The following is a 13785-nucleotide window of genomic DNA, read 5'->3' on the forward strand; positions in this document are numbered from 1 at the left end:
ATCACCTAATCCCTTTTGCACTTACTTAAAAAGCAATTTTTAACTAGCAGATCAAACATACTTCCATCCTCACATCTACCCTGACTCCACTTCATTCAATGCAGTGCCAAGATTGGGTAGGAATACAAACCTTGACTAAGGTGTAGTCTCTGACTCCTAGTGTTATAAAATGTCTCGCTCGCTTTTGAAATACTAACTCAAATCATCTGTGGTAATCACAACTAACAGGGTGGGTCTTGGCCAAGTGAGTCAGAGTCTAAAATAACAAGCAGAAGGACTTCAAAACACTTGGATTGAATGCTGATTCACGCTTCTGACTGGGGCTGGGCCTTTGGGAATGAGACTTTACCTGAATGCCTCCCTTTTCTTATCTGTAAAGTGGGATACCTGCACCTGGCCTGCCCACCTCACAGGGCCTCAGCGAAGGTTGAATGAGACAGCAGGAATCCTGAGTAAGCCCAGGGACCTCGCTGAACCTCAGTGCAGGGTGTCTGGGGCCCTTCCTGTTGCTCTGTCTCCTCCATCCCTGTCTGTTTCTGAGAACACAGGAAAGCATCTTGGAGCCATCTGAAGGAGGCACTAACAGTGAATTTTGCATTCTTTGTTCTGCTGGCTCGGTCCTATGATTTTGACCTCACAGTCATATGGAAGACATTTTGCGAGTCCTCAGGGAAAAGCCAAGCCACTGGAACATTGGTAGAACCCGACAATTGAGTTTGAGTTCATGAGTGAGTTCTTTAAAGTTTTAACCGTTCATCCTGGGGAAATGATCCTATGGAGATAAAGCACAATCTATCCCTCGATTAGCCAGGATTGTTTGTGTAAGGTAAAAGTCAGAATCATATGAGGGTACTCGTGGAAAACGGAATTAAACGATAAGTTTATTTTGCTGCAAAAGTAAAATGAAATTCACACATATAAGGGGTCTCCAAAAAGTTCATAGAAAATTCATATTGTCAAAAAACCATACAACGATTTTACAAAGTTCTCACCAACATAAACTTATCTTTTAATTCAATTTTGTCACAGATTTTTTGAAGTTCTTCATACACGAGCCATTGGGAGGAGTCAGAAATCCAATAAGAATGACTGGAACATAAGTCATGTCCTGAAAAACAAAATCTAAATGCCCTGCTGCTGTGTAAGACAAACAGTGCTGGGTTATCTCTAGTCTCCAGTCCCAAAGAAGACATCTACGTTTTTACGAGGTATGAAAACTGTGCTCTCATTAGAAAGCCTACTTCAGCAAATATTATGGAAAATATATCAAGTGGACATCATTTTTAAAAACATATGATTTGTACTAGGCATTTAGCCTAACAATTACCAATTTGATTCCTACATGGAGTGTAGGGTTTGATACCTGTCTCTGCTCCTGACTCCAGGTTTCTGCTTCTGCAGACCTGGAAGGCCATGGTAATGATTCAAATAATTGAGTTCCTGTCACCAGCTGGGAGACCTGAACTGAGTTGCAGGCTCCTTCCTCTGGCCCCAGACTAGCCTGGGCCATTGGAGACATTTAGGGAGTGAGCTAGCAGGTAAGAGGTCTCTCTGTCTCTCTGCCTCTCAAAGCATAATAGAAACAATTAGAAAGCCCCTTTTCTATTATGTGGTGCCGACATCCCATATGGGTGCTGGTTCTAGTCCTGGCTGCTCCTCTTCCAATCCAGCTCTCTGCTATGGCCTGGGAAAGCAGAAGATGGCCCAAGTGCTTGGGCCCCTGCACCCTTGTGGGAGATGGGAAGAAATACTTGGCTCCTGGCTTCAGATCGACGTAGCTCTGGCCATTGCGTCCATTTGGGGAGTAAACCAGCAGATGGAAGACCGCTCTCTCTGTCTCTCCCTCTCACTGTCTGTAACTTTACCTCTCAAATAAATAAATAAAATTTGTTTTAAAATGGAAAATACTAAAATTATAGAAAATACTAAAATTATAAAATATAAATATATAAATATATATTATATAAGTATATAATATAAAAATAAAGCTATTATGACCAAGTCCATGATTAAAAGTGATCAAAATAATTAAATCAACTTTGCTGATGATTTATTTGAAAAAAAGTCTTTTTTAAAATAAATGTTTATTTATTTGAAAGGTAGAATGACAGAGAGAGAGAGAGAGGCACATGAGAAAAGAGAAACCTTCTACCTGTTGGTCCACTCTGCAAATGCCAGCAACAGCCGGGGCTGGGCCAAACAGGAGCCGGGAACTCCATATGGGATTTCCATGTAGGTGGCAGGAATCCAAGTACATAGGGAAGTCACCTGATGCCTCCCAGGGTGCACAGTAGCAGGAAGGCTGGATTGGAAGTAGGAGGTGCTGGCACTCCAGATTAGGGATGTGGGTGTCCCAAATGGAGGCTTAACAATGCCTGCTTCTGGTGTATAGTTTCAACTCTGCTTTTCTTTACCAGCTGGTTAAATAAGCTATAATTAACTTTCTTTTTGTAATATAACTTGAATATTTATTAAAAGATAAAATGAAATAGCATACATGAAAATGCCTTGACATTATGTTCACCTAGGAAGTAGCCTCATCTTAGAAAGGAATGTTCAAGTCTAGGGGAAAAGTTAGTCCCTTAACTGAACGTAAGTGGTAAGCAGGTAAATATTTTATTCAATACCCTATTTTCTAGGTAAATGTGAACTACCTTGATATACTTTCAGAGTGGCTTTTTTTTTAAACTGTGAATCTTCCTGGCTTTTATTTCTGATGAATAGCAGTACTCAGATACCATATCTGACTTTAAGATTCCAAGATTGTTGATCTTGGATTTCTCCAAACAAGAGCACACACAGATTCTTTGGGAAGCTAGAACCTTGACCAAAAATAATTACTGTCATGAAAGCAAGTCATTTACTTCTTCATCTAAAAAATTTATTAATTTGTCAACTAAGCCAATTTCTCTGTCAGCTCAGCCAATAATGGAAAAGGAAAACAGAGGTGAGGCCTTTGAACTTCCTCTCCAGTGTGGTCTCCACCTCTGACTTCTGCTCTAGAAACTGTGTTGCACACCTTGGCAATCTCAGTGGATGGGTGAAGGCCCCAGGGCGATTTTCCCACTGTTGGCTACAGCGTGGAGGTCTGGACACGTTGGCAGTCACAGAGTGCCTTGAGCTCACAGCAAAGGTCACAGGTTATCTCAAGCTATCTTTCCTGACACACATGCAGCACGTGGTCCTTGTTTCCCACAGCAACTTGAAGCAATGGGTTGCATGGAAGTCTAAGCACTGAAGCGTACATTTCCTTGTATGCAACCACAGGTTTCTGAAGAAATGTTTCCCCTACGAGGGGAAAAAAAAACGATATTTTTTTCTCCTCTGGAAAATATTCATTTCATGTGTGAAACCAGTTGGTAGGAGTGAGATATTTTTATTGATTGACTTAGACTACAGAGATGTTGTAATCAAGAAAAACATTAAACTCATAAAAACAGAAGGAATTCATCACAAGGCAGAAATGGGAAATGAGAATAGCACATGTAATATGTAAGACACAATTTTAATCTCTTAACTCATCTCCCCCTACCGCTTGATGCATACACACTTTTCAGAAGGGAAATTGAAACCTTCCATTGGCCTTATCTTCTGCCCCTGATTATCTTCCCTCTTCACCAAGGTTTACCTTGCACCCACTGGCTATGAGAAAGGTAAAGATGAAGGCGGAGAGGAGCCAGATGGCGTTCTGCTTGCTTGAGAAGACTGGTTTTACTTAAGTCAGACTTCCATGGCACAAGCTCCTGCCACCCTTGCCTCCTCATGATAGTGAGACTTTGACATTGCATCTGAAAATGAAGAATACTGGGCTCTGGGTGCCTGATTTTTGTACTCCCACACCATCCAGCTACTGGGGCCCAACAGTGTATATACAGGTGTCTATTAGCTTATGTTTTACTTCTTTCTGGCTCTTGTGACACTGGGAATGCTAACTTAATCTAGAATCAGGAAGCATTATGAAAAGAGACCAATCTAATTCCTCAGGGTCTAACGTTGTTTTTTATTTTGTTATGATGGGCAAAAGCCCCATCAAAGAAAGGGCCCAAAATAATGCTTCATTAAAATCAGAAATCTACATTTGCTCTAACACATTAATTTCTAGCCCATCAAGTAAAATATGCTTTGGTGAGACTGGCTTCCAGGTACTGAGATGGGCTCCCAGGGACCCGAGGAAGATACTCAATTTTCATACATTCACTGATATCTCCCTCGTTGGTACCCAGAACATGGCAGAATATTTGTTGACTGTCAATCAGGCCTGTTTCCTCTTGATTTCTTTCTTTCTTTTTTTAAAAGATGTATTTATTTATTTGAAAAATAGAGTGGCAGAGAGGAGAAGAGAGAGAAAGAGATCTTCCATCCATTGGTTCATTCCCCAAATGGCTGCAATGGTCAGGGCCAGGACAGGATGAAGCCAGGAATCTAGCAATCCCTCTGTATCTCCCCTGTGAGTGGTAGTGGCCCAAGTACTTGGGACATCTTCCACTGTATTCCCAGGTGCATTAGCAGGGAACTGGATCAGAAGCAGTGTAGGCAGGGTTTCAACCAGTGCACATATGGGATGATGATGTCACAGGCAGCAGCTTAACCCACTGTGTCACAACACCAGCCCATTTTCTTAATTTCTAACTCTTTGTCTCATCTCCCCTTCCCTCCATTTCCTTGTATTTCAGGACTAAGAGAACACAAGGACATAAATGCCATGGTAGCCATGTTATTGAACTGTCACTGCCTGGTATTTACTTCACTGAAAGGCAGAATGCCACATGACACAAGATGATGATTTCTGTAGGTCTCCTGGGTTTCTACCAAAGCGTTCAGAAGACTGCTTCATGAGACAACGAGAAGAAGCCTATTTCAACGATTCCCCTATATCACTTGGGCAAAGCTGGGTCTGTGTGGGGCAGACCAGATGGCTTCTCTTTTCTCTGCTCAGTATGCAGTGATGTTTGAGCCTGTAAAGGCAACCAAGGTGAACTCGCTCATTGCACACAACAGGGTGGGTCGTTCACCACAGGGAGCTCTTGAGAGCACTCTGTCCACTCTCATTTTAAACATGCAAGCCACGGGAGTCCTGCCACTTTCCTTGCAAGATTACCCTACAGTCTAATAGACCTCAGCATTAAGAAGATTTTCAATTGGTAATTGGTAATCAGCCTAAATTTCCCTTCTCTTAATTTCACCCCATTATGCCAAACCCTATCCCCTGTTCCACCTAGTTCCTCACCTTCATTAGTGTTTACGCTCTCCAAATACTAATAGATAGCTGGAAAAAAATGCTTGTGGTCATCAGTGGCTCTAGAAAAGACAGCTACCACTTTGAAAAAGAAGTCAGTTCCTGCATGTATCGTTTTCCTTACACCTTATCTTTCATAGTAAGAGACTCGAGTATTTTTTAACGGGAAAAATAAGTCCTTAGGTGAAAGGCACAGCAATCTGTAATGGCCTTGCAGGTAATAGATACATCCTTAATGTGGGTGAGTCATAACAGCATAACTAGGTTCACCTCTCTTCGCCCTGCACACACTGATATAGAACAAACCCTTGAAACAATTGGATAAAACTTTTCCCCTTGAAGTAGTTTATCTATATGTTCATTCTTGTATTAGGAATGTTTATTTATCTCATCACTTCTCACTAATATTATATAGCATACATCATATTTACTGTATTATTTAGATCATAGCTGTAAATGTAAGGTCTTCAGATAGTTCATGGATACTAGGTATCATGCAAAACTATGCATGGAATTCAAAAATTTTTTTGCACCACCAAAAATAAATTTACCTTTTAACTCCATGCTTCCACATACTCTTTGAAGTACTCTTGTATATAATAGTACTGACAATTTGTGTCACTAAATAAGTACTTGAAATATTTTAAAGTGGCCTTACACCTGATAACCAAGCTTCATTTGTGCCTTGTTCATGACACTACACTTCTTCATGTTTAGACCATATCACTGATTTTATTTAAAGTCAAAAGATCATGTTTCAGTAGCAAACATTCAAAACAGTATGTTCTGAACATTGAGATTTTCATTCAGTCTTCTAAAACTCTCTACCTGGTCTCAGTTTAAGCAATAATTAGCTCTCTATGGTATCTAGTTCCCTATAGTAGTGGTTTGGTTCTGTTTTTATCCTTCACTACCGTGATACTTCTTGATTCTTTTAAGTATTATCTTGAATTTGAAATGAGTTTTCTGCTTACATTCAACCTGATGCATGTTTTATATGAATAAACAAGCCAATGGAACAAAAAACGTTGTGTGATTTCTGGAGTTATTCTATGGACAGTGCCCTGGAACACTTAATTCTGTAAGAGGGCAAGCTTTTGCTACAAACTATTGGCTTCTTGAAGACATTTATGTGCCTTTCTGAAAAATTTCTGTTGAAATCATGAACATGTCCAGCCATTACCAAATTCAGTATGTGGGTACAAGTTCAAGAACCAATTCCAGTCTTCCTCCTTTAGACTACATGATGGAAAATCCAGAGTATTGCATTAATTTCTAAGAATTTCTTGTTAACATTTTTTTGGCAGCAAGTTGAAAAAATACTCTTGGAAGCTGAAAAAAAAAAACCAGAAATAAACCTTGGTAAAGTTAAGGAGAAGGGAAGGAACTGGTTGAGGTAACACTGTGACATTTCAAGAAGCTCAACATGAGTAGACCACCCATGTGTGTGGAAGGAGTAGTGGGTACTGGCTTCTAGGTCTTTTGGAAAGGGCAGAACAGTTCACGTGACTTCCGCCATTCCAGTGTTAATGTACTCTGTCCCAACAACTTCCAGGAAGTACAATTCCACGTTTCAGATTCTAAATTCCTAGGAGACACAAATGGGTTTTCCCTTGAGCCTGATCTGTGAACTAGGCAAGAAACTGAGACTTGAGATAGTGGAAGTATGAATGGGGCCCACTCTTGTACATAAAATATTCCTTCCAGAGATGGGGAAATTGCATAATAAATCCACACAGAAGAGACATTCAATCCTCTGGAGTTAAAGTTATATTGCATACCAGGTACAGAAGACTAATTTGACCTATTGCAACCAGTACTTGTTCAATGTTCCTTCCCCTCCTTTTCTGAGGTTGACATATAAAGTTTCTAACATTTCCTTGGGACACTGAAGTTAGCTACCTATGCAAAAATCTAAGAACTTAGGTGTAACTGGACTGCAAAATTTCAATCGCAATATAACATATACAAAATGAAAATATAATTTATTTTCTTATTTTGGTTGCAGTTCATCTGGGTCTCTTCCTGAGCTCTCAGTTGGTAGTGAGTGAGGGTACAGGAGAGAAATTAATTAAATGTCCAGTCAAGTTTGGAGCTGTCAGGCCTGATAACTTAAGCTGTCTTTCTCAGATGGCGCCTATTCTTCCATTTGGATAAAATGTCCAGTCTCTTACGTGTTCACCCATCCCACTATTTCTTCCCCTATGATGATACACAGGTATGTGAGGGAAAGGTAAGTACAATTTCTGGGTCCTGCTGGCCTTAGAAATAAGTTGGAATTCTCAGATACCTGGGGTACCTTTGTGTCCTCTGATCCTCTCCCTGCTGAACCCCTGTTTCTCAGATTGCTAGATGTCTGCTGAAATTCCTGGCAGGAGTCTGGATCTGGTGAACTTGTGGTCTTGTATTTTGGCTAAGGCCAACAGGGGAAGAGCACATGAGCATGGCCTTAGTTCAGCTTACTCTGTAGATCCCCAAGCTCCACCTTGTGCTCAATGCAGTGCTCTGGCCATGCATTCCTGGCGGCTGCTGTAACCAAGAGGATCCAGTGCTGTTCAATCAGAGCTTTTTATCAACCAGATAAGGGCGGTGGCCATTTTGATGTGTGCTTTACAAAAATATTTGAGCCAATCTTTCCATTTTTTTGAGGATGAACATTGTTTGGAAGATATCTATATATAATCATACTTCCAGGGCCTGTTTATCCTGAACTTTAAAATTTGCTGGGCATGTCTATGTGATAAAATATTGAGGTTTAAGATGATTTCCATGTGCACAAAACTTGTAGTTTACAAACTTTTCTGACCATACAATTTTTAATCTGAAAGGTCAAGCAGAAGTTGCCTTTCCAATAGTAAATTTAGTTTTCCAATTGGGGGCCAGCACTGTAGCATAGCTAGTAAACCCATCTGCAGTGCCGGAATCCAATATGGGTGCTGATTCCAGTCCTGGCCATCTCACTTCCTATCCAGTGCCCTGCTAATGCACCTGGGAAAGCAGAGGAAAATGGCCCAAGTCCTGCACCAATCTGGGAGACCTGAATGAAGCTCCTGGCTCCTAGCTTAGGCCTGGCTCAGCTCTGGCCATTGTGGCTATTTGGGGAGTAAACTAGCAGATGGAAGACCTCTCTCTCTCTCTCTCCCTCTCTCTGTCACTGTCTCTTGCTTTCCCTTTGTAACTCTGACTTTCAAAAAAAAATAAAATAAATACATACATACATAAATAAATTTTTTTGAAGGAAATAAATTGTTCAAGGACTCATCTTACCTGAATCTCTGCCTTTACTTGTTAAGCTCTAAGGATTTTGCATAAGTTTAAAGAAAACAATCTGAATGATTTCAGACTTGATTCAGTTTCTGGAGCTACAGTATCCTTAATTATTTTCAAAGACCCCTAAACAGTGGGGTTTTATTTTTTTTCAGATTGGTACAATAAATGTCCATTCCATTAAACATAATATTTGTTTGAAAACAATATGAGTTGTTTCATCCAAGTCCCATGTGATATTTTACAAATGAACTCCAAAGATGGGTTTTCAGTCATACATTCCCAGAACCAGGATCTGAATTCTGGCGAGCATTCTCCTTATTGTTTCTAGTTTTCAACTACCTGGCTTACAGAACTATAAAATGAACTTTCCAGCATATATTGTTGTTTTAAAAAGAAATACTGTTGAGGGCTGGTGCTATGGCTCAGCGGGTTAACGCCCTGGGCTGAATGCCTTGGCAAACCATATGAGCACCAGTTCGAGACCCGGCTGCTCCACTTCCAATCCAGCTCTCTGCTATTGCCTGGGAAAGTAGTAGAAGATGGCCCAAGTCCTTGGGCCCCTGCACCCATGTGGGAGACCCAGAAGAAGCTCCTGGCTCCTGGCTTTGGATTAGCACAGCTTCGGCCACTGCAGCCAATCAGGGAGTGAACCATCAGATGAAAGACCAATCTCTCTCTCTTTCTCTCTCCCCCTCCCTCTCCCCCTCTGCCTGTCCTCTCTCTGTGTAACTCTGACTTTCAAATAAATAAATAAATAAATAAATAAATAAATTTTAAAAAAAGAAATACTGCTTCTCTTTAGTCTGTGTATATTATATGCTTTCTTCATACCCAGGAAACAATTAAATTGAATGTCTTTTTTTCTTTTTATACTGACTTTTTCAGAGAAACATAATTCTCTTTTCCTTGCCACTCATGACTGCTTTCTGGCCAGATTTGACTTTCTAAAAACTCATAGATTTTTAGGATTTGGGAGTTCTACTTAGTCTGGGGTTGTATGTGTCATTTCTTCAGAAAAACACACTTGTATTTTCAGTGGATTTACAGGCCAACAAAGTTTAGGGAACCAGGGCGAGAACCCACGCTTCTCACGTCTCTTCCCTCTCCTCGTGAGCAAGGATCACTAGGAGCAAATTCTCCTGCCCCTCCTTTCCCACGCTTATTCTCAGCACCGTTCATTCCCTCAACAGGAATCTTCCAGAATCCTCAGTTTCTGTGAGTGAGGAGAAGACAGCAGACAGCAGAAATCTCTGTCTTTTCCACAATTTGTATTGAACTACAGTTAGTGTTCTCTTACTTGTAGGGGAACCCAGATAATAAAGTATGAGATCAGATTCCAGTCATCACAATATAGCAAACACAATGTATAGAAATTAACCCCTTGCCGATAGCCCCCATTACAGTGAAGGTCTTCAGTATCTCCATCAAATCATTATCCTTCATGCTTACAGAGACATTGAGTTCTTATGTTTATGAAGTACATGATCAATAACGTAGAGGGCAACATGTATCAGGCATGGCAGACAGCAGAAAGGCAGGGATGTGGGACAGGTGTTTGACCAGGTGATTAAGATGCCAACATCCCGTGTTGGAGTGCTAGGTTTGATGTCAGACTCTGGCTCCTGACTCCAGCTTCCTGCTAGTGTAGACCCTAGGACACAGCAACTTGGTTCCTGCTGCACAAATGGAAGACTTGGTTAGAGTTCCTGGACCCAGTTGAGGTTTTAGCTCAGCAGTGTCTAGCATAGGCATCTGGGGAGGAAACAGCAGATGGGAACATTTCTCTCTCTCTCTGTATGAATCTCTCTCTCTTGGTATGAATCTGTGTGGGTGTATGTGTGTCTGTGTGTGTGTCTGCCTCTGCCTCTCAAATAAATAAAAAATTTAAAAGATAAACCTACAAAACCTATGCTAAGTCAAACAACGTTCTTGTTTGAGGCCCCTGTCTATAAACCCATGATAGGCTAAGACAGATTATGATAATTTGACTCCTGTGTGTAGAGTCCAAGATAAATGGATCAATTAATAAAAATATCGTGTTGTTTACTGTTAACTTCTGGTGTATACTACATGTACATGAGCACTCAAATCATAGTTTAGAATTTTGTCTGGTAGATATATTTAATGCTTTTTGTACTCAATATAAGTGCTGTGCCTCTTTTTGAGTAATATTTATTTATTTTTATTTATTGGAAAGGCAGAGCAACAGAGAAGGAGATGGATACAGAGATAGAGAGATGGATCTTCCATCTGGTGGTTCATTCCCCAGATGGTGGCAGGGTTGAGTCAGGCCAAAGTCAGGAGCCAAGAACTCCAGCTAGGTGTGAGTGGCAGGTCCCGAGAATTTGAACCATTGTCTGCTGCTTCCCAGGGTGTGTGTTAGGAGGAAGTTGTATTGGAAGCAGAGTGCAGATCTGGATTCGGTTCTGATACAAAATGCAAATATTCCAAATGCAAGCATCCCAAATGGTGTCTTAACTGCTGCACTCACAATGCCCACCACGACTCTTTGTAATAGTGTCATTGATTCAGTCTGACTCTGTGTGTGCATGACTATATATAAAATGTAGAGTTGCATGTATTTATACATACATACGCACCCACAATGCAGATATATTTGCATATATATTTTTTGTATAAAGTAATCCTTTATAAGTACTTTATATTTTTACTCTAATTTTCAAATAAGTATTTGGTTTTTGCTAAATAATTTTATTTAAAAACATTTATATTGCAACATAGAAGAATTTACTTCTTAAAACATTTTTAATAGCCAAAAGAAGTTCTTAAAATTCCAATGAGTTGCCCCTGTATGAACTTACAAACTGTGCAAAAAACAAATTTTGGCTTTTTAAGATCAGTGAAAAACAGCTATGAAACAGAAACCAAAATGCCCTGATAAGAAGACTACAGCAGGGGCTTGTGCTGTTGCATAGCAGGTAAAGCTGCTGCCTGAAATCAGCCTTTCATATGGGTGCCGGTTCGATTCTCAGCTTCTCCATTTCCAATTCAGTTCCCTGCTAGTATGCTTAGAAAGGTAGCAGAGGGTGGCCAACGTCCTTGGATCCCTCCACCCACAAAGGAGACCCAGAGGAGACTCCTGGCTCCTAATTTGGACAAGCCCAACTCCAGCAATTGCAGCCATTTGGGGAGTGAGCCAGCAGATGGAAGATCTCTCTCTCTGTAACTCTGACGTTCAAATAAATAAATAATTCTTTAAAAAAAAAAAAAGACTACAGCAAAGACTTATGATTGGTTGACAGCAAAACTCATACATCTGTGGATCCAATCCCTGCCAGGTGTGCCCAACTCTACCATCTTTCTCTTCCTTAGTTAAGATCATAGCATCTTTATGACATTTGGTGTTGTTTTCACACTAGTGTTCCTTCAGTGTTTTCTTTAAGTTCCAATTTGTTCTTCAATATGTTGTACAAGGTAAGCAAGGAGCCTTTCAATAAATTACTAAAGGGTTTCAAAACCCTCCTCTCCAAAGGCTCTTGGAAAACGCAGGCAAATTAGTGAACTTAGAGAATTCATGGTTAAAGGATAACTTATTGTAATGGCACACAGCTCACTAACTGAATTTCAGGAATGGCATCAGGAAGTACCTCTGCAAGACCACTAACCTCAAAAGACTGGGAATGTTGCAACATGGATTTACAAGTTTATTTCGGACTGTGCAAAATAGTATACTTGACTTATTCTCTGTTTGCTTTGGAGTAGGGGAGGGTTGGAGGAGGCCCCTATGAAGCTAAGTAGTATTTTTTTTTTTTTTTGTCTACTAATCTATATTATTGGTAGGATTACTTATGCAGAGCTCTGAGTCAGAGTGAAGTCACTCCCTGCTCTTCTCATAAACAATTTGTTGTTAGTTTCTTCTATATCCATCTTTACCAGTTTGTGATGGTCCAATTTAGATGAAGGATATGCCAGTATGTAAGCCAGGGAGAAAAACCTGTTTCCCTTATGTCACCTTATGAATTCGTCAAGGGCAAAGACAGTTCCAAGGGAGAAATTTGGGCTTGAAAACTGAGTTCCCACCAGTGTCAGTCCCCTGGCACTTGGCCATCCTCTGGAAGGAACACCACAGCAGGGTGTCCCCCTGATCACCAATGTGTCCTCCAAAAGGTGAGACAAGTGTGAGAGAGTATTTGACGCAACCCAGTCTCTCAAGAGATGACTCCAAAGCAAGGTCACCATTTAAAACTAGAGCCATGGTTAGCTGCTCTCAGGCAAACACCACAGCACGTTTATAAAACAGATCAAGGTGACTACACAGTGGCGCCCCATCAGAAGAGAGTCTTTATTTTTATATTTTCCCCCTTCTCTAAAATGGGCGATTGCTTTGCTGCCAAAGCAGTTCCAAAGGGTCCTGAAAAGCTAAAGTCCTTCAAAGCTGTTCAGTGCGTCTTCAAATTTACAATAAAATTCAGCATGACAAATCTCCCAGCAAACCCTCTGGAGCACCAGAGCAGCACTCACACAATTTTCCTTTTCAGTCAGTGTTTTAGTATTCAGCACCTTGAGAAACCGGGGGAGAGCCAGTGTGGGCGAGGGAAACAAAACCAAACAAAACCCAAAATAGGGAAAAGACAACAACAACACCCAACAACAACAAAGACAGTGGGGGAAAAATGCAAACAGCCATGCAAGCTATTAAACATATGCCAAAGTAAACAATCGGTGCGGGTTTGCCGTGGCTGTGCCCTGCAGGTAGACGCAGGCAGCAGGGGAGCCAAAGGAAGGGGAAAGAGAAAGACAGGCAGCAAGTGGAGATGTTGCTGTCGGCCGCGGGAGCAGCAGCAGGGCCGCCTGCCTGGGGGCCACAAGACACACCATCAGCCATGCAAAACAGGACATACCTTTCTGGCTTGCTGGTTCTGTCGGCTGAGACAAAGCAGTCCCATTCGCAGCGGGAGGCCAAATCAAAATGAAATTTTATTTAGTCTGCACTGCCCTCAGATTGGGTTTCAGAATGACTGTTTTAGGAGATAGCATGGATGTGGCTGATGCATGCTTTGCATATGAAACTGCAGTAGGAAAAGAAATCTACATAATCAAAAAAATCTGTGCTGTGTATCTGTGACAAAAACCCTGGACTCCAGTGATGCTGCTGCCGTGTGTGTTTCAGGCAGGCCTTTTTTTGGGGGGTGAAATACATTTTTTAAAAAAATTGAAACAATATTATTAACAAATACTAATAAACCTATAGTACTCTAGTTTATGAAAATATATACAGTATCCTAGTTACAACTCTGCCACATTGAAATACTTGTGAT

At 40.9% G+C, this 13785-nt stretch overlaps 1 long non-coding RNA gene across 1 annotated transcript in view; it reads right to left on the minus strand.

The window, feature by feature from the left end:
* Positions 1-13524, minus strand: part of LOC138848806 (uncharacterized) — an 87089-nt gene extending 73565 nt beyond the window's left edge. Inside the window, exon 1 of the long non-coding RNA XR_011386901.1 lies at positions 13369-13524. This is a non-coding gene — a long non-coding RNA (uncharacterized lncRNA). The remainder of the gene's footprint in view (positions 1-13368) is intronic.
* Positions 13525-13785: the final 261 nt, after the last annotated feature.

The sequence above is a fragment of the Oryctolagus cuniculus genome, chromosome 2 (genome assembly GCF_964237555.1).
Source record: "Oryctolagus cuniculus chromosome 2, mOryCun1.1, whole genome shotgun sequence".
NCBI classification, from domain to species: Eukaryota; Metazoa; Chordata; class Mammalia; order Lagomorpha; family Leporidae; genus Oryctolagus; species Oryctolagus cuniculus.